Genomic DNA, 20,796 nt, shown 5'->3' on the forward strand with positions numbered 1-20,796 from the left:
CGGCGGGTCGTGACGTCATTGACGTCACGACGTCGGCGGCATAGCGTCATGAAAGGGGGCGGGGCTATCGCGGCCGGCGTCCGAAGTGCCAAAATTGCTGGAGGAGAATGAGGTCTGAGTAACAGGTACCATGACACCTTCGGTCACCCCAGGAAGCGTGTCACACCCACGCAAAAGAGCCTTTCCGCGCCAGGCAGAACGGGCGCAGCTATGGAAATGTGCCAGAGCACAGGTAGAGAGCGACTCCGACTCAGAAATCGGGTCAAGTGAGGAGGCTAAGATTGAGTCGGACAGTGACTCTTAGGTGGATGCCGCTAATACAGGCTTTGACCTCCTTTCCTCTGCTCAGGCAGAGAAGTCCAGAGGCGAGCCAGGGACTGGATACTCCGCAACTGCGGGATCCACCCTCGTGGATCCGTCAGACGTTACACTCTTCGACCCGGATGACTTACACCATCCGAGATCGGCAGAGTGGCTCCCGGCCAACCACGTTGCCATGTATCTTGAGAATTGGGTGCGACGCCCACTTAGCAAAGCGGCCCGCAACAAATTGAGGGCGGAGTGTCCAAGGCCTGTGGTGCCTAATAAAGTTTGCGACACTCCCGAGGTAGACCCCAAGATGACTTAAAATCATCCCAGGATAAACACCTGGATATATTCGGCCCATTGGCAAAATTATTTGATTTGGCTGAAGACGCCAAAGCGGAGAACCGCATGGTTGACCCTGAAGACCTGCGTGATTGGGTCCAGAGAGCAATCTGTATTGCTGGGAGCGTTAACACCTCCCTCTCGATTGAACGGCGTAAAGCCATCTTATTTAAGATAGAACCAAAACTGGCCAATCTCGCCCTCACAGAAGCCGGTAAGGTAAGGCCCAAGGTCTCCTCTTCGGCGACTCCTTCATTAAAGATTTGGGGCATTTTGTTGGGGCATTTACTGCCCTAGATAAGGCACAAGCCTCCATGAGGCGAGTTTTCCAGGGACGGGTCTCCACCAGGGCCGGCAGATCCAGGAGCCGTCTGTCCAGTCGTAATTATTTCCAATTCCGTGGCACAGGACGAGGCTCTTTTCAACAGCGAACACAGTACCAGGAGGCTAAAACCCGTCCTTCCTTCTTCCCATGGCGATCCAGAGGCTTCCGAGGCCACTCCAGTTCCAGACGACCCTACAGTGAGTTACCTCATATCACATGTTTCTTCTCATGTTTGTGTAGAGGGCAGACTCCGACATTTTTTCCCAGCCTGGTCACAAATCACATCAGACCCATGGGTGCTGGCCACTATTCGGGGTTTTCACATAGAACTTATAGAACACCTTATACACATTTTTTTTTCACTTCAGGATCGCAGACAGATCGACGAGGAACTCTCCACCCTTCTTACCAAAGGGGCTATAGAACGGGCACCCCTCAACCCCGCAGGGGTCATAAGCAACATTTTCCGGGTGGAAAAGAAAGGCGGTCAATTGAGACCCGTCATAAATCTCCGCCCCTTCAATGCCATAGTCCGATACCGTCATTTCAAGATGGAAGGTATCCACCTGTTATGGGATCTTCTCCTTCACGGAGACTGGCTAGTGAAGCTAGATCTCAAGGACGCATACCTGACGGTACCGATTGCGTTAAAATCCCGAGACCTCCTACGCTTTCATTGGCAACAAGAGACTTGGAGGTTTACCTGCCTACCTTTCGGCCTCTCCTCGGCTCCATGGTGCTTCACGAAGCTACTACGTCCGGTGATGGCCTGGTTACGCAGTCGGGGAGTTCGTCTAATCGTATACCTAGACAACATCCTCCTCATGGCCCAAGACCGCTCCACTCTCCTTACCCACCTCCGACTGGCCATAAGCCTCCTTTCCCGCCTGGGTTTCGTTATCAACTGGGAAAAGTCGTGCCTAAACCCCGCCACTCGTATGGAATTCCTAGGATTCCTCGTGGACTTGGGAGAGGCGACTCTGAGCCTGCCACAATCCAAGATCCGTTCCATCCACAAGGAGCTACACAGAGCCCTCAACCGGCCCCAACTCACCTTGCGACAGCTTGCACAGCTTATCGGCCTCCTGGCCTCATCGATTCAGGCGGTATTTCCGGGCCCTCTCCACTACCGAGCACTACAACGCCTGAAGATCGCACACCTGTGAGCCGGTGCATCCTACGCAGACCTGGTGTCGCTGGACAGCGAAACAAAGGACGAACTGCGATGGTGGATTATTAACGCACTGGAACTCCTAGCTGGTTCCTTTGCCATCCGCAGCTTCGCGAAAGACCGTGCCTTGACTTGCATCCGTCTCCGCATGGACCACGTCTCAGCAGTCAGGTATGTCAACCACCTGGGAGGTACGCAGTCGGCAGTGTTGGCCACCTTGGCGAAAGACTTTTGGGAATTCTGCCTAGAACGGAACCTGATGGTCCACGCGGAATACCTACCTGGTCTGCACAACGTTCAAGCGGACTGGGGGTCACGCTATCTTTCAGACACCAGCGACCGGAAGTTGGACACGGAGGTGTTCTCCAGTTTGTCATTTCTTTGGGGTCCCTTCACTACCCGACTCAACACCCAACTGTCTCGCTTCTTCAGCTGGAGGCCGGACCCGATGGCAGAGGCGGTAGACGCCTTCCTGCAAGAATGGAACGGGGGCCCCCTATATGCTTTCCCCCCGTTTTCCATGATCCCGCACTCCCTCCTGCAGACCCGCAGACACCGGGCAGAGTTGGTGATGGTGACCCCCTTCTGGGAAACGCAGTCATGGTTCCCTCAAATACTCGAAATGGCGGTGGACTATCCCCGACTGCTGCCGTCGTTCCACAACTTACTACTGGACCTGATGGGACGAGGTCACCCACTCCGACTGGATGGCTCCCTTCCACTTCTGGCGTGGTGAATCTCCGGGGACCCTGGGAGATCCAAGGAGTTTCGGACACAACTAGACGCCTGTTGGCAGAAGAATGGGCTCCCGGAACTAGACGGGCATATGGGTCAGCTTGGCGAGCTTGGGCTGGCTGGTGCCTGGCTAGGGACACGGATCCTGTTTCGGCCCCTGTAACCATGGTCCTGCAATTCCTGACTTCCCTATTTGAGGCAGGGAAGGCTTACAGGACTATAAACCTCTATCGGTCGGCCATCTCTGCGATTCATCAAGGCTTTGACGGATGTCCTGCGGGACAACACCCCTTAGTATGCCGACTCCTCAAGGGCTCCCGATTCTCCCGACCACCCAGGCCGCGTTATTCCACGACCTGGGATGTCTCCATCGTGTTATCCTTCATCTCATCCTGGCCCGTTAACCCAGCACTCTCCTTGAAACAACTATCTGCCAAGTTGGTCTGCCTGCTCTGCCTTGTTTCATGCAAGAGGGTTTCAGATGTCAGAGCCCTGGATTTTGACGCCAGGTCATACACCCCGGACGTCAGTCGACGGACGAAGACCTCTATCAAATCGGTGTCCAATCCAAGTTTCCCTACCTCTCCAACATTGTGCCCAGTGGCTTGCCTACGCGAATACAAAAATCGCACCAAATTTCACCGCTCAGCTGTATCCCCACAGCTATTCTTATCCTTTCGTCCTCCTTTCCGCCCGGTCTCTAGCACTACACTATCACGCTGGGTGAAATGGCTACTGGCCCAAGCGGGCATTGATACCACGATCTTTGGAGCCCATTCGGTCCGAGGGGCCTCGGCTTCCTTGATGATGACTGCAGGTGCACGTCTGGAGGATCTTTCTACTTTCAGGGAATTTTACTTTCGCCCGGCCCCACATACATTCGCTGCAATAGTTGAACAGCTTTAAACTTGCAATATGAGCCTCCGTGTCTTGTTATAAAATTGCATGATTTTGCTATTACATGACGAAAAGTCATGATTTTATTAAAGACACGGAGGCGAGTATTGTCCCACCCATGTTCTATTACTAAGGTGATGTATTTCCCACCCGGTTGTCGAATGTTACCACGAATTCACATTGAATATTTTGGTACGGTAAGTGGGGCCGTGTCGTACTGGTAAGTTCATGTTGGTTTTTGCTAATCACCCTGTAGTGTGGGACTGTATATATGTGGGATTTTCCTCAGTTTGAAACTTGACACTAGTTGCAATTATCGATTTTAACCTATCGGCCCCTGTTCCTTTATGTTTTCACAGCCTGATCTGATAAGATGGCATGCCGTCATCCAATTTGAGAGGACTCCCCCCGCTGATACTCTCTGGTCCTACGGTTCACCCGGGCGTGCTTCCCTGCTGTTGTTGGATTATCCTATTCAGTTATAGCTGTCTACTTTTGGACTTATTACCGTTCTTGGTTGGACATTGTTACTACGGTCGCATCTTCAGAAAGAGGGAAATGGAAAGGAAGTGCTGCCTATTATACTGGGACCTGAGCAGGGAGGGGCCTATGTTAATGTATGTTCATCATTTATTTATTTATTTATTTTATTTTTTCTGTTTGTATTCTTTGCTGCTATTGGTGGACAGTAAAGAAAGGGATATGCAATACTCGCCTCCGTGTCTTTAATAAAATCATGACTTTTCGGCATGTAATAGCAAAATCATGCAATTCTCACTTTAGTAAATAACCCTGAAAATATCCAAACTGGAAAAATTATCCAAACGGGTTATGCACTAAAGTGAGAATTGTTGGGAATTCAAAGTAAATTTCAAAGGCCGAAGAAGTAAAACTAGCAGCAGAGATGACTTGAATCATTTTTCTAGTTTGGCTATTTTGACCCTACATTTAAAATATAACCCTGCTACATTGGCCTTACATTTACAAATCACCAATTTCACTTTCCTAATGGATTAAGACATTCATTGAACTTTAAGGGGAATTGATGATCTGGTCACTTTCCCCACTGATATTGCCATGTGTGGCCTAAGGCATTAATTATGTGTCCACTTCTCAAGGGTTAATTAAGCAAAATATTAAAAAGTTGTTAAAGTCGTTAAAGTCTAACTGGGTTTAGTTTAGGAACAAGAAAACTCTTTCCCAAACAGAATGCAGGCTCCTATAAGTTAACATTATTTAAATGAATAGTTCATCGTTTATTGTACTCATAACACACACCGTATGGTAACGTTTTCACTGTCCGTAATGTTTGGAGTGATGCTATAATTGCCATGTAACAATGGTGTATTTAGAAGAGTAATTACAGAGTATTATATAGTTACTTGTAATAATATGTAATTGCTTTGAAGTTTTTGTTACAGTTAATATTTACAGATTTGTCAGAATCTATTAGCTGTAATTTTGTTTTAAACTCTGTCTCTCACAGACCCGACAATGACAGGTCATTCTGTGTAACCACAGAAATATAGCAGCCAGGCCTGATCATATACACAGAGTTTACTGCTTTAATGGCACTCTGTAAATTGTGTTAGATAACTACTGTTCTAATTCTGCTGAAAATATAATATACAGTATTTACTGTATATAGTATAGTATATAATATACAGTTCTTTTGCGCTTTGGGAGCGCGCCATCTTTGACCATCTCAAGCGTGTCCGTCATGGCAGGCATTACCTGCAACGAGGAGTGGGAGGTGAGGTGTTTCGCCATAGCCGTAGCCTTACGGGCCCTGGGCATGGCAGGGGCAGAAGGAAGCCCAGCACCCATGAGGGTAGGGGTAGCTGCCGAGAGCAGCAAAAGAGCCTGCGCCAATGTCTGGGATAGCGATGAAGACACCGCTGCCATGGCAGAGGTAAAGGCCCTCTGAATAGATAAGGCCATAGTGAAGTCAGCCATAGTGAAGTCAGCATTACAAGTACAAATACTAATAAGCAATAAACAAGATGGAACAATAACCATAGAAATGAGTGAGCAGCAAAGAAAGAGGGGGATCTTGGGAAACACAACCCTTTTATAGTCACTTCCTCTTTTATGTGATTGGTTGCTTGTTTAACCATACAGTTTTTTTCTCATTTTGATATATTTATATCCCTCTCTATCTTTGCTGCTAAGGGAATTAAAGAAAGAGTTATGTATAATAGGAGCCTCTGTGTCTTTAATAAAATTCACCTGTGTGAATTTGTGAGTTTGAATTAGTCTGTCTGAATTTGTCTGCCTGAATTCACTAGTTTTAATTCCCCGGAAAATGTATATAATATTTTTATAATAATGTTCTAAAAGTCCCAATACAGGGTTTTTACAGTTGTGGCCGTTGTTCTACCTGTAAACACCAAAAAAGGAAAATTAATAATTTTGTGAGAACATATGCTGAAAAAATCTACACTATAGAAAAACATATCCATTGTTCTTCTTCTTTTGTTATCTATCTGCTACAATGTGGCTGTGGGGCCCAATATGTGGTCCGCACGTCCAGAAAATTGCATATCAGAATTCTAGAACACTTTAATAATATAAAGAAAAACAAACTTGACCACAGTGTACCAAAACACTGTAATTATTGTTCTTTATTTTGCTGGAATACCTTCCAAGCCTTTGGAATTGATTCGGTCCAATTGGGTTGGAGGGGAGGAGATAAAATGCAGGAGTTAGCTAAAAAGGAAGCTTTTTTGGATTTTTAATCTCAAAACCTTAGATTTAGGACTTAACCAAGAAATTGATCTACAAGTTCTTATTTAACAGCATTGTTTTCTTTGTAGGTTCTCTAATAAGTATGCATGTATATATATTACCTTTATTCACGATTATGTGCAATATATTTTTATATATTATGGATGTTATGACTATATTTCTTAAGTGGGTGTTGATATGTATTACTTAGTGTGGTGCAGCAGAGTATGATACACATGCATATGAATATATATTTTTATACATGTTAGAATATTTGATACACATACATGTGAATATGTTTATATACATGTCAGAATATTTTTTTTATATATTTTTATATGTATGGAGAGTTATATTAATTTTATTATATCATTTTACAATCCATTTAATAGTGGAAAATATTTAAGTAATTTTTTATACAGGTATTCTCTATGCATATGCACTTCATTTTCATATGTATAGATATTTTAATTTATCTACATTAAACAGTTTTTGTATCTACCCTGTTATTAGGTTTTGTTGCATAGTGTATATACTACCCTGAGGGCACCACACTATATATTATATCATTATATTTTTTCATATATGCCAGTTGTTCAGGCTATTTTCGCCCTATGCTTTTTGCCCTTTCCAGGTCTTTTACGTTCACGCATGCGCGTTTGTCACGCGTATGCGTTTTTCAACCCGGAACTATTGTGAACAATCTCTGACATTTTCGCGCTGTTTATGCGCTCCACGGATGAAACGCATGCTAAACACCAAGTGTTCCGGATCAATGGAGATTAGTTACGGTATTTATACCAGTGAGGATGAGTATGGAGATATCCATGAAGAAGTCCAGCACCTTATCGGACGAAACGCGTTGGATCTATCTCCTGTCTATTTTATTCTTAATTTTATTTGTATTTTATTGTTTGTCCGGTTTTTGGCTGCCTCTATATTATTGCTCCTGGATTCCTACTGCAAGATATCTAATACCATCATTCAGGAGTTCCATGATTATATGGAGACATGCTACTTTTATACCTTCTATGTGTAAGTGCAACCAGTAAATGTGATTTTGTATTATTATAACAAACTTCACTATATCTGATTTCCTTTATTTCTATATGCTTCATTGGCCTCATTGGAAGATATACAAGCTCATATCCATCATATTACCCCTGAGAGGGTGACAAGCCTGATTTCACATTTGTTTGTCAGTGTATCTATATTAACATTTATTTTATTATTCTCTTTATACTATTTTACGCTATGTTAGCTGTCTGATTTTTTTTATACAGACCATATTCACGGATATTCAACTTGAATTCAGGTTGTTCCATTTTATATTTATTTTACGTATTCTGGGTGTTTTCCACTTTTTTGTTTAGTCGTAAATATGAATGCTAACTTTGGCCAGTGTTTTCGACTAAGTGGCTACTAAAAAAGACTGGACCCATATTGAATACCCTGGGTTGTCTTGTTTAAAAAAAAAAAAATGTACATGTGGGGTGTTATTCAGAGATTTATGACAGATAATAGTGTTACAATGTCCCTATTGATACATTTTAAAAATGTATGTTTGAAACCGCAATATCCTACTTGTAGCTATAGCCCTATAACTTGCAAAAAAGCATGTAAACACTGGGTATTTTTAAACTCAGGACAAAATTTTGAATCTATTTAGCAGTTTTTTTCATTCGCTTTTGTAGATGAGTAAAAGATTTTTCAAGTAAAAGTAAAAAAACATATTTTTTTTAAATTTGTCATAATTTTTTTAGTTTTTTTTTTTTAATTAAATTACATGGGATTATAGAAATAATAGTATGTAAAGAAAGCCCCTGTTGTCCTGAAAAAAAACAATATATAATTTGTATAGGAACAGTAAATGAGAGAGTGGAAAATTACAGCTAAACACAAACACCACAAAAGTGTAAAAAGAGGCCTGGTCGCAAATGTACAACATCGCAAAAACAGTCCGGTCCTTAAGGGGTTAATTCAGAATTTCGTATCTCCTGCCCTGTTAATAGCTTGCTAGACTCTGCAGGAGCCCCCTGTGTGTAATTAAAGTTCAATTTGCAGAGCAGGAGATAAAAACTTCTGAAGTAAATAAATTACTATCTGATTGAAAATGAAACCATTTTGTTTCCATGCAGGCTGTGTCAGTCACAGCCAGGGGAGGTGTGGCTAGGGCTGCATAAACAGAAACAAAAGTGATCTAACTCCTAAATGGCAGTGAATTCAGTAATGAAACTTCACAGGCATGATATATACACCAAAACTGCTTGATTAATCTGAAGTTGTTTTGGTGAGTTTAGTGTCCATTTACTCTCATAAAAGCAATTATAAGAATAAAGTAGAAGTAATAGTAAGCGTATTAAATATATGAAAATATTGTACAACAAAACTAAGATCATTTTCCCTGTCAGGTGTTTTAAAAACCTTTTGGACTTTAAATAGGTTTGTAGTTGAGCCCACTATATTGTGTGGGTGGACACAATAACAACCTTATAAACTATGCATGCTCACATGTGTGCTTCTTCCTGTTCTAAATTGTGGGTTTTATTGGAAAGTAATGCCAAACCCTAAGACGACATTATTTTACCCTAATATACATTTCAGCATTATGTATCTTTGAAAGTATGTGACTTGGGCTTTCTTTTTTTTTTTAAATGTTTTAAATCTTATGGCAAAACTAGAACAGCCATGCCTTTCTCTGCCCAAGATAGATGGGAGTTAGAATCACAAGTACTATCTGCAATTTGTGACTGCTGTCCTTTTTTACAGACAAACTGAGGTTTTCAATGTAATGAAAAAGAAAAACAAATGCCCTCTTTCCATAATATTCAACATGATTGGGATTATTAGCCTCTGACAGACTTTGTTCTTTGCCAGACGTGTTTGGACAGTGTCTTGTACTGGGGGTTTGTAGACCTTGTCAGCTGTATGTTAATTAGTGACATATTTTCTTTTCTCAAACTCATTGAAAATGAAAGTTATCCATATAAATTACTATAATTGAGCTGATGTAATAGTCACTACATATGCCTGGTACACAGGTCAGTCGAACAAACGCAGACACTTCAAGGCCACACACCAACACAGAGAAGAACTAAACATAAGCTGAGGCAAGCAAGAACAGGGGAATACCAACGTAACAAGGGGGCGGCAAGGAGTTAAACAAATATTAGAAAAAATATGTGTGATTTAAAAATTTGACAATAACGTCCATTTGTCCACATCTGGCATCATAGCTTACTGTTCGTAGATTGTGGCTTTGTGACAGTGATGGGACTTTAAGTCCACAAAATATTAGGTTATAGACAGATTAGAGACAGATAATCTCTAGTACATCAGATACTGTGAATTCCACATCCCAGACAATGACTGGGTGTTACGTGAGGACATGGTGCCTTGATAAAGAGTCCAAGTCTCAAACCGTTTGCATTTAATGTCTATTCCTCCAACCCTGTCATACCGATGTGTAATTAAGACTGATTTTGTTTTCTGAGCATCATGTGCATTGTAGTCCATGGTAACCAGTAGTAATATCATATTATGCATACAATAAACTGGTATGATGGAAGTTGGGCAAAATAAGCGGCCATTTAATTTATTGTACATAAGAGTGAAATGTGCTTTATTTTTCACCCTTTTCCTCCCAGGAGGAGCTTACATCTGCACATTTCTTGGTCCTTAGCCTCTTTTGAGTCTCTAGGATGCTACTTGTGTACTTTGAGCATCAGCAACTATGCCCACAACCTCTCCAATGGACATATGAAGTCAGGGTATCTTGAATGGCCATAGCTATGCCGGGCAGGACCTGGGCAATTACCAGAAGAAAAAGAGGGGGAAAACTCCTAAAGGAGGAGGGGATATCAACGGGCATGGCAGAACTAAATAATAGAGCTCTGCACATGACTAAGGCAGCTGGTCTCCTAAAGTAATGATAGCTCAGCTCAGATAGAGACCATGGTGGTCTTTTATTATTGCACTCATTACACAAAAATACAGGTGCCCTTCTGGGGGAGAGTACTTGTAGCGGACTGGACCCTGCACCAGAGTCTGCCCCAGTTTCCTGGAGGGGACTGATTGCTCGCCTCCTACCTGCTGACTATGGCCCCTGGTAAACTTTTGGAATGCAATAGTTGGGCATGTTGTATTGTATTATGCTGCTACTGGCCCTTTAAGAACCATCTGGGGACATACTGTGGAGTTACTGGGTGGCCACCATTTAATGTATCAGAGGCACATGGTGAGAACAATGGATGAAGCACACGGTGAGAACAATGGATGGCGGCCATTTTAACTCACAGACATTGTTGTGACTTTTCTACACGGTGCCATCTCGCCGGTATTTGGTGCACAAAGACATCATGCAGTAGTTTTAAACTATACAACAGGGGACACATTATACAGTAATTATTTTTTATATAATCTGTATATGTTCTGTGGAATCTGCATTAAACTGTATCTTCCAAACTACTGAACGGATCTGGGTGAATTTTGGATATGTGGTTCACCCAGATCCCCTGGTTCTGAGGATATACTTTATATGGGGTTATTGCATGTTTTGGTCCCTGTGATGTGTTTTATAAAACTGTATTCCTCTGCCTGTGATAATGAGATTACCCATTATGTTCAGTAATCATATTACAGGCAGAGGGGAGGATTTTGTGTGGGAGTGTCTGTGTGTATTGTACGGATTGATTGGTTGTTTTGTAAAACCCTGTGGGCTGTACTATGTTTGTGGATTGGGAATAAAAGAGACTGTATGTGCCAGTACAGTTAGTTCCTGTTTAACCCTCAAAGTGAAGTGTCGTCTCATTATTGGGGGAGGATTTATTGCATGCTGTTCCAGTTTGACTGCTAGGAGTGCAAACCTATTCGTATGGTTCCTATTCAACTGTCTACAGCATTCAGAGGCTTGAGAGGATTCATATGCTTCTCCGATATGGTGATTGTGGTGTCTGCCAGAGTGCTTGGAGTCCTCAGGAAACGCTAGGATGATCCTTTAACGGAGGTACCCAGTCGGGGTGCCAGGTGATCCGTTACAGTACTAAATAAAGACTTGTCTCCATGGAAACAATAGAATGTCTCAACATATTGCACCCAAATAGCACCTGTTTTGTCTTGATATATCTCCTCATATATCTCCTGAGCTTCTCCACAGGAGCTATGCCTAATATTTCCTATTGTTTAACCCCTTAAGGACACATGACATGTGTGACATGTCATGATTCCCTTTTATTCCAGAAGTTTGGTCCTTAAGGGGTTTAACAAACAAACGAAAAACTGGATGAGGCTGGCATGATATTCATCTTTTTGTCCTGTCTAATTGATCGGTCATCTGTTATGTACAGCTCCCAGCATTCATTAGTGCTATGCAAATTATAACAAAAGTCAACTTTTCTCTCCTTCACTTCCTGTTCCAAAATAAATATGAGAGAAACATTACTAGAGTTGTATTATTAGATCATCACAGTCATTTTCAGTTTGGATTATTCACGACCGGCAGCACCCGATAGATCTGGGGGTCAGATAAAAAAAATATTTTAATCTGATCTCTAACAAAAGTAAGAAAGAACTGTTGAACCCCATCAATAACCAATCAGAAACATATGGATACATCTTTACAGGAAGTTATTTTTAAAAATTTTTTTTTTTTTTTTAGCAAGAACAGAATCCTTAGCTTTTTTCCCCCTGTGAATGATAAATAATTTATTAGGATTGCCCTTTTTGCAGTGCGCAAATCCTCCTTTTTATTATTCTCTTTGATTTTTGGTCACCATCTGGATCCGGTGGGACCCATTTGCAAGATGTGTTGTGTAAGTTAACACACTTATCCCTTCTTTTTCTATTTCATATTAAATTGTCCTTGAGGCCTCATCAGGTATTCCAATTAATAGCCTTCATTATTCCAACCACGGAGCTGTTAAAAGTAAAGACTGCATACATTTCAATGGAAACGACTCACTAATAAAAGTTAATAAAATGGATAATAGCGCAAAGACTGGTGATAGTTTGTAGGAATTTCATTATTTCTCTTCAGTGAAAGAAAGAGAGGTATTTATCCAAATCGAATAATGTGAGCACGTACAAAAAATGAAACCTGTATTTATTCCTTTACTAACAGGATATCTGTGTAAGATTGATATAGATGTCTTCAGCTTTTATAGGTGACAGCAGGGGACAAATGCTTTCTGTCTGGTGAAAAGTAGGCATTTCATTATACCTTTCATCAAAATGTTGAAATGTGCTATTGAAAAAGAAGGTTGTATAATAGCCTTTAAAAAAAAAAAAAAAAAAAAAAAAAATCAGATTAGTCTACTATTCTTATAAGACCCAAGATTACTTTAGCGATAAACATGAAGATCTCATAAATTCTATGAATGGCCGAATGACAGCACATAGAATCTTAAAGAGTTCTAGATCTTTTCTTACGGAACCTGTACGAAATGACTGTTCTTTGTGGGTCCATTTGCACTAAAAGGGTCATGGTATTGTGATAAAATGAATAAATAATGTAAATCAATTAAAGCATAAATCCATTTCTTTTTAATAGCCACATAAGGTCGACTACTATCTCCAGTAGTGTTGAGAAAAATGCAATCTGGGGCTCAGTGCAAACATTAAACTCAGAGCCTCAAGACAAGTATTTGTTCAAAATAGCGTATTTTTATAATTCTTACAGTAGATGTGAAAGATTGGTTTTGTTTTGCACAATAGTAGTTGCAATTGTATCTGGGTAATGTCAGTATGGCCTCACTGCCTAAAAGAAAAATGAATTGGCTCTTGTTATATTGTGAACTTATATTGAATGCCCAACATTCTACCATTATTAAAAGGACAGCTTATATGTGCAACCTCTGAAATACATTTCTGATCACAGCAAAACCTCTAAACTTCTCCAATGCAAGCAGATTTTTATTGAATTGCTTGCTGTTCAAAGCCTTTTTAGTTTTTTGAAGTGAATTGCCTCTTAAAATGTAGCAGAGCAATAGATTTTAATCAATGGTGGGGGACACATTTTGTATAGAGTAAAGCTCCATTGGATTTTTAGCAAAATAATGTGTTTTTAAAGAAAACTTGTGGAATCAAAATCTATATATTTTGGCTTGTTAAGCTTTGCTGATTGTTTCTTAATTGACAGCCAGATGGTGAAAGAATAACAAAGGAATAATATATTAAATTATCACATTTTCAGTCGCATAAATATTATTCCGAATTATCAACAGCTAAAGGGTTGTTGAGACTGTATTTATATTTAAATGTTGCATTTTAACAATTATATTCATCATTAAATGTATTTAAAAGAAAGACGGGACGTGGGTGAGATCGCTAAAGAAATGTGAGGTTGAAGAATGTGGGATTGGGATATCTCTAAAGAGAGTGGAGGGAATGGGAGAGATCTCAGTGGAAGGGGAGGAAACTGGGATATATCTTATTATAAAAGAATGAAGTGGAAGGACAGACAAAATTATTTACTAAAATTTGAAAAGCCATATATTTTCATTTAAGGTCAAAGTTGCTGAACTGGGAGCATGGCTGACTTGGAGAACCTTTAGATTTCAAATTCACTTTAGTCAATGACCCTTTATATCTCTAATATAAGCAGGAATCTCTAATAAAGAGGCAGGGAAGAATGAGATCAAGTATGGGGAGGAGGACCTTGTGGTGGAAGGAAGCAGGGGAGGGCTGGCAGCCTTAGGCCTGGGGGGCAAAACCAGTCAAGTGGCCCATTGCGCCACCAAATCAGTTCACCATCCATGCCCACCTTTTTCTGGTTTTATAACGGATGTTATTGATGTTATGCTAATCAGTAGCTCTTTGCCATACCCGCTCCTTCACGGCTCTGACTTTCAATGTTGTCAGAGCACAGGCTGAGAATCTCTGAGCCTGTGCTCTGACTCACTAACTGAGCGCCGGAACCACGAGGGAGAGGATTTGATCTGACTGCACCTACTGCTGGTGCGCACCAGTGGACCACCAGCGAATCGTTTAAATTAAATATGCTGGTGTACCCAACTTGTGAGCTGTGTTGGCCGCCGGGCGCCTCTGTTGTCATGGCACCCTGCGTGACCGCACAGCTTGCCCACCCTAACGGCTGGCCCTGCTGACACACACTGACGTTACTCCTTAGACATCCCTCAATATTAATACAGACATCAGAGTAAACACCAATAAACTGTGGAAACAGAGCTGATCCCCCCAAATTTATAAAGGTTTGCTTAGAGGATTTATTCAAGATTAAATCATGCCTCCTCCTCTCTGTAGGCTGGGAGGAAGTGAAGAGTAATCACAGTCTCCCAGCACAACGCCACCTGTGGCTGCTGGGGAACAGCTGTTTAATGTAATGCTTGCAGGACGGCCAGCTGCCGCAGAACCTCTTTGTTTCCGTCTCTGCAAAGGGCTCTAGGCACTGCTTGTTGTGAGTGTGAGCCACTGTAAATTAGGGGCAGAGGGCACTTGCACTGCGGTCAAGACGGGTCTGGGCAGGAGGAGAGTGCAGTGCAATCAGTGCACTCCCCTCCTGTGGGTCACCAGTAGACTGGTGCACCTGCCCAGGATCAGAGCCGGTGCAAGGATTTTTGCCGCCCTAGACAAAATATACATTTGCCGCCCCCCCATGTGACATCACAATGCCCCACCCATATGATCTGCCATATGAACTAACGCCAGTGCTGCACACAGTGTGTGTTTACATTAAAAAGCCTGCAGGGACCAGCTTTAGACACCAGAACCACTTCATTAAGCTATAGTGTCCCTTTAATGTGAGGTAAATTATAGATTAGTGTCACTAATAATATACTAGATTGCCTACTTACAATTAGATGAGGATGATGATGGGCTGCAGTTTGGCTCCACTCGTCTGGTGTAGAACAGGACCTCTGGAGGCTGTTTGCAACTATGGTCACAACATTCAACGTTCTGGGAGAATTGGAAGCAGCTCCATTTTTTGGGGGCCTCTTACACAGCTCAAGGTCTGGGCCCCAGTGCCTGACGGTGAGTATGCCCATAAGGCCCACTCATAAGTCCACTTATATGTTCCACCCACCCATGAGCTCGCTCACAGGGAGTGGAGTGTGTAGGGGATGTGTTATGTGATCTCATATGTGTGCTTATGGTATGTAGTGTATATGGATACCAGTTTGTGCAGGTGATGCAGTGTGTTTGTGTGTAGTGGAAGCAGTGTGTATTTGTGTATAAGGGATGTATTATGTGTTTCTGGTTGTGTGTGAGGGATGCATTGTGTGAATCTGTGTTTGTATGCATAAGGGATGCAAGGTGTGTGTCTGTATGTGTGTGCATTGAGTGTAAGAGATGCATTGTGTTTCTGTGTGTATGTAAGAAAAAACAGTGTGTGTGTTTGCATGTGTGTGTAAGGGTTTGCATTGTATGTTTCTGTGTATGTGTGCAAATGATGCATTGTCTTTGTGTGTAAGGGTTGCATTGTGTGTGTGTGTGTGTAATGGATGCATTGTGTGTTTCTCTGTGTGTAAGTGAAGCATGTTCTGTTTCTGTGTATGTATAGGGATGCATTGTGTGTTTCTGTGTATGTATAGGGGTGCATTGTGTGTTTCTGTGTATGTATAGGGGTGCATTGTGTGTTTCTGTGTATGTATAGGGATGCATTGTGTGTGTGTGTGTGTGCGCGTAGTGTTAAAGAGCTCCCTGTCTTGCCCCCTGTCCTATAGAGCTGTCCCTTCTGTCCCTTAGAGCTCTCCCCTGCCCCTTAGTGGTCTCTCCTCTCCCCCATACCTCCCCTAGCGGCCTCTTCTCACACTCACCCACCCTCCCTGTGCTCTTCTCATCCCCCCTCCACCCTCCCTGTGTTCTTCTCACTCCTCCCTCTGTGTGTTCTCACCCCCCCTGTGTTCTTCTTACCCCCCTCCTCCCTGTGTTCTTCTTACTCCCCCCCTTGTTCTTCTTATTACTCCCCCCTTCTTCTTACCCCCCTTCTTCTTCTTAACCCTCCTACTTCTTCTTACCCCCTCCTTCTTTTTCTTACCCCTTCCTTCTTCTCACCCCCCCTTCTTCTTCTTACCCCCTTCTTCTTCTTACTCCCCCTCTTCTTCTTACCCCCTTCTTCTTCTTACCCCCCTCTTTTTCTTATCTCCCCTCCTTCTTACTTCCCCCTTCTCTTACTCTCCCCCTCCCCTCTTTTTACTCTCCCCCCTCCCCTCTTCTTACTCTCCCCCCTCCCCTCTTCATACTCTCCCCCCTCTTTTTACTCTCCCCCTCCCCTCTTTTTACTCTCCCCCCTCCCCTCTTCTTACTCTCCCCCCCTCCCCTCTTCTTACTCCCCCCTTCCCTCTTCTTACTCCCCCCCTCCCCTCTTCTTACTCTCCCCCCTCCCCTCTTCTTACTCTCCCCCTCCCCTCTTCTTACTCTCCCCCTTCCCTCTTCTTACTCCCCCCTCCCCTCTTCTTACTCTCCCCCCTCCCCTCTTCTTACTCTCCCCCCTCCCCTCTTCTTACTCTCCCCCCTCCCCTCTTCATACTCTCCCCCCTCTTTTTACTCTCCCCCTCCCCTCTTTTTACTCTCCCCCCTCCCCTCTTCTTACTCTCCCCCCCTCCCCTCTTCTTACTCCCCCCTTCCCTCTTCTTACTCCCCCCCTCCCCTCTTCTTACTCTCCCCCCTCCCCTCTTCTTACTCTCCCCCCTCCCCTCTTTTTACTCTCCCCATCCCCTCTTCTTACTCTCCCCCTCCCCTTTTCTTACTCTCCCCCCTCCCCTCTTCTTACTCTCCCCCCCTCCCCTCACTCTCCCCCCTCCCCTCTTCTTACTCTCCCCCCCTCTTCTTACTCTCCCCCCCTCCCCTCTTTTTACTCTCCCCCCTCCCCTCTTTTTACTCTCCCCCCCTCCCCTCTTCTTACTCTCCCCCCTCCCCTCTTCTTACTCTCCCCCCTCCCCTCTTCTTACTCTCCCCCCCTCCCCTCTTTTTACTCTCCCCCCTCCCCTCTTCTTACTTTCCCCCCTCCCCTCTTTTTACTCTCCTCCCCCCCCCCCTTCTTCTTACCCCCTCCCCTGTAGGTGGCCGAGCTGCACTCCTGTCCGCGGTCCCGGCCGGAGTGATAGGAAGGTGCTCAGTGTGCACCTTCCTGTCAGTCCGGCCGGGTACAGGAAACAGAAACTCCTGTTCCGCGCGGAACAGGAGTTTCTGTTTCCTGTACCCGGCCGGACTGACAGGAAGTGCACACTCAGTGTGCACCTTCCCATCACTCCGGCCGGGACCGCGGACCGGAGACCGGCTCGGCCCCGCTACAGGGGAGGGGAGGGAGGGGAGAAGCTGCTGCAGCCGTCTGAGCGCTCTTTACAGAGCGCTCGGCGGCTGCAGCATTTAAAGGGCCGGCCCGCCGCGGCCGGTCCTAAAATAATTTCGGGCGGCCTGGGGGGCAATTGCCTCCCTGCCCCCCGGCCCAGCCCGCCCCTGGAAGGAAGACATCTCTAATGCTGAGGCTGGGGATACTGTACAGTGGTTTGGGGGGAATTTATCATGGATGGAAAAGGGAGGAGGTATAGAGGGAGTGGAGGAGATATTGGGTGGAGAAAGGAGATTTCTGATGGAGGAGAAGAGATGGACAACGGAGATCTGAAGGAGGGAAAGTTCACTAGACCACCATTTTTTTATTTGATTTTTGTAATAAAATGAATTGTGAAATTGAAAAAACACCCCCACTGTTCTAACTTTTATCTAAACTAGTGCAAGCGTCTCAGTAACTGATCTGGAATTTAAAGCTTTGATTGTAGTGGACACGTGTAACCTGACCGGTTATCTCCGCTAATACCTTCCTTCAGCCGCTCAGGAACCCTTACAACAAGCAGGCATCCATTTCCCCCTAGTAACTGGACGACACACAGCTCTGGGAGCACCACACAAACTGACCTCTGTTTATTTAGTAAAACACAAGGTTTTACATGTACAGACCCCTACAATGTCCTTCTGTGACAGAAAAAGTAAGGGGGAGAGGCACAGACAAGCAATACATTCAGAAAAGGAAGGGGGAGGAGAGGTACAGACAAGCAATGGTTAACAGCCAGGGATGTTTGGTTGTTAAAAGATGTGACCACATGGACCACACAGATGGGGGACCGGTAGACGAACGGGGGGGGGGGGGGGGGTAAGGACAGCCGAACAAAGGGAGTAAAAAGTATATAACAGCGTCCATTCCGCTACACTGCTCCACCCTAACCACAAGCTGGCATACACAGTCTGATCCTTAACGTATTGGCTTGGGGATGTCCAGGGAGTACTCATGGATTACTTTTCCAGTTCAGTTTGTCTACCTCTCCTTCACCCCTCATGTCCAGTCGATCGCCAAATTCTGCCGCTTCCTTCTCAAAAACATAGCTCGCATCTGCCCCTATTTAACACCAGACATAGTTAAGGTGCTGGTCCATGCCATTGTTCTTTCTCGCCTTGACTACTGCAATCCCCTTCTCAGTGGTCTTACGTGTTTCCAGATTGCACTGCTGCAATCTATAATGAATGCGGCGGCGAGGCTAATTTTCCTGTCCGCCCGAACCTCCCACACCTCCCCCCTCTGTCTGTCCTTACATTGGCTTCCAGTTAGATATAGGGCTCAATTTAAGATTCTGGTGCTTGCTTACAAATCCCTACATAATGCTGCTCCAATCTACCTATTCTCCCTACTACACAAGTATGTCCCGTCGAGGCCCCTGCGCTCTGCCGAAGACTTCTCCAGGGCTGCACCTTTTCTGTGGAACTCCCTTACCTTCTCCGTTAGACTTTCACCCAGTCTCCACTCCTTCAAAAAGTCTTTGAAAACACACTTCTTCAGGAAAGCATATCACTTAACCTGTTAGAGGGTTTTCATTCCCCCATTATATGACTCCTCTTCTGCAACTGTCATAAATAAGTTCTCAGTGAATACTTTTCTAGCAACCTATTTCATTACCCCTACTTATACCCTTTGTGTCACTATACCCCACTCTAGACATGTGCAAGGGGAAATTTTTCGGTTCGGCATTCCGAAATTTGGCACTTCGGCAACTTTGGCAACTTTGGTACTTCGGAACTTCGGCACTTCCACACTTTGGAAATTCTGTAATTTCAGAACTTCGGGACCTCGGCACTTCGGCACTTCGGAATTTCGGAACTTCTCTTGCAGCCGCATAGTAGATAACTCCCTACCAAAAGGCTGAAAGATCTAATTTGGTCTTTCAGCCAAATTTACTAATACTAAGTAAAGATTACTTAGTATTAGTAAATTATGCCCCTACTCGCTATACCGCGAGTAGGGGCATCTCTAGTAAGCAGTGAGCAGCCAGTGGTGGTGGGTGGGGGCCCTACATTAGAATGAGGGGGGGCCTAGTGTCCTCCCCCCCTGACCCCCACCCCTGAGCAGTGGGTGGGGGCCCTAAATACTAATAAGGGGGGAACCTAATGTCCTCCCCCTTGCCCCCACCCCTGAGCAGTGGGTGGGGGCCCTAAATAAAAAATTAACCCCCCCTCCCCAGGTGACTAGGGGTCCCCAACCGCCCACCCACCGCCCACCCACCGCCCAGGGTGGGGCCCACCCACAGCCCACCCACCGCCCACCCACCGCCCAGGGTGGGGCCCACCCACCGCCCACCCACCGCCCACCCACCGCCCACCGCTCATGAAAGACCAATTTAGGTCTGTTAGCCTTTAAGTAGATAACTCCCTAATACCGTGGGAATTAGGGAGTTATCTACTTATGGATTCCTGTCATTCCATTGACAGGCTAAGTAACTTACATTTGATATGAATGTATGTTACTTGATTGTTGTAAGTGTTGCAAATGCATACAGCTGAATCCTGGCTATGTTTGTATACTTTTTATTTAAAATTGTATACCGTGTAACATTCTTCTTCTTCCACTGGGTAAGTATATTAGTACTTAGGCAATACTGTGCTTCAGAACTTTGGCACTTTGACACTTCGGCAACTTCGGAACTTCGGAACTTCGGCACTTCGACACTTCAACACTTCGGAAATTCTGTAATTTCAGAACTTCGGGACTTCGGCACTTCGGCTATTCGGACATTCGGAAGTACCTGAATGTCCGAATTACCTGAAATTCATCCGAATTCATGTTCCGCTACGAAACGAATTGCACATGTCTACCCCACTCCCTCCAGCATGTAAGCTCATTGAGCAGGGCCATCAACCCCTCTGTTCCTGTGTGTGCATTTGTCTGGTTACATTAACGTGTCTGTTAGTCCACCCATTGTACAGTGCTAAGGAATCTGCTGGCGCTATATAAATAATAAAAAAAATAAAAAAATAATTAACTTTGAGAAACAATTTCACAGTCCATACA

The sequence above is a fragment of the Pelobates fuscus genome, chromosome 3 (assembly GCF_036172605.1).
Source record: "Pelobates fuscus isolate aPelFus1 chromosome 3, aPelFus1.pri, whole genome shotgun sequence".
NCBI classification, from domain to species: Eukaryota; Metazoa; Chordata; class Amphibia; order Anura; family Pelobatidae; genus Pelobates; species Pelobates fuscus.